Source organism: Cebus imitator, unplaced genomic scaffold (genome assembly GCF_001604975.1).
Source record: "Cebus imitator isolate Cc_AM_T3 unplaced genomic scaffold, Cebus_imitator-1.0 Scaffold188, whole genome shotgun sequence".
NCBI classification, from domain to species: domain Eukaryota; kingdom Metazoa; phylum Chordata; class Mammalia; order Primates; family Cebidae; genus Cebus; species Cebus imitator.
In genome coordinates this window covers 3955448-3957233 of record NW_016107503.1, presented here as the reverse complement: position 1 = coordinate 3957233, position 1786 = coordinate 3955448, and positions in this window count along the sequence as shown.

Here is a 1786-nt window from a genome sequence, read left to right as displayed (position 1 = left end):
TGCCCAGCTAATTTTTTGTATTTTTAGTAGAGACGGGGTTTCACCATGTTGACCAGGATGGTCTCGATCTCTTGACCTCGAGATCCACCCACCTCGGCCCCCCAAAGTGCTGGGATTACAGGCTTGAGCCACCGCGCCCGGCCTAGAGTGCTAGTTTTAATTGCTATGAACATAATGTGATATCAGCCGCCTCCTGTGAGTCATTTACTGAGGACACATTCCAATAATAAGAAAAATATAAAACATATACACAGGTTGTTCTTTGTAGCATTATTTATAATAGCAAAATACCGTAATCATCCTGCATGCTATAAAGAAAAGATTGAATAAAGTATAGTGTATTCACAGATGGCACAATATACTGCTGTAAAAAAGGAATAAGGATGATCTTTATGAACTTATATGGAGTGATTTTGAAATCCTGAGACTATGTCAAGGAAAACAAGCTACATGCTTAAGAATACATCTAAGGTAGTAGGTTTTATATTAAGAAAAGGGGGAATAAGAATATACATATATACATCACATATATACAGATGATTCATTTGCTTATTTTTGCAAAGAGATCTGCAGGAAGAATAACCCAGAAATGAAACTGATTACCTTCAGGAGATGGGTGGAAACAGGAGAGAAGGGACAGGGAAAGAGATGGGACATCTGAGTATATCATTTTATATACTGGAGTTTTGAACTGTGTTAATGTTTAATTTTTAACATGAAAGTCAGCTGGAGAATTTATGGGAGATAAAAAACCTAAAATTCAATCCTAATATAAATAAATGAATCTATATAGTAAATAGATAATAAAACCACTCAGAAGAGAATAAAACAAATTAATCCAAATAATTTTTGAACTCGCTAACTGAACACTGTCAGTGCAAAATACCCTAAGGATAAAAAGAATTACAAAAATACCTTCAGGATAAAAAGAATTACAAAAAAAGGTAAACATTACAGAATACATTTACTGTTGATAGTGGTATTTATGTAGTAATTCTGAAACTACTTTTGCATATTACAGTATTCTGCAAATGTATAAATATTTTGAAATATATTGATGTTATAAGTAACCAGGGCTCTCAAGGAGATATAAATATGAAATGAAGAAAAAAAGAACCTATATTGTTAAATTAGAATTACAGAAATCAGTAGCAAATCTTCATAGGTATACAAATACATAAACATATACTTAAAAATATTCACTGCTAGCTCTGTTCACTTAAAAGGGCCTAGAAGCCAAAGGTATTCATGTAGCATTGAAGACATCTTGTGCCCAGATCACAGTTTGTCAATGCCGTTACCCACCAAAAGGAACCAGGGCGCTCTTTAGGATAATGGCTGATTCTAGGACTGAGGCAGGTAAAGTGAAAGGTACTCATAGAACATCGTATTGTGCCAGAAACTATGAAAGTACAAAAAAACAAAAAACAAACCAACCAAAAAAACTGCTGGGGTTATGGCAAAGGGTCAGAGAAACAGCTCGATGATGTTCCCACTGACTGAATCTGGGTTAATTTGAGGAGTAAAGGAAATCATGACCAAAATCAATAATGTAATGATTTTTAAAAATCCATATTGATAAAAACAAATGGGGTACAGAGATAGGGAAAGGACAGCTCTTCTTTATAATATAATATCCACAAATAAATAAAGAAGAAATTTTACAAACAGAAAATCATACTTTTTGTTTTTTGAGACTGAGTCTCATTCTATCGCCAAGGCTGGTGTGCAGTGGGGCAACCTTTCTGCCTCCCGGATTCAAGCGGTTCTCTTTTTTTTTTTTTTT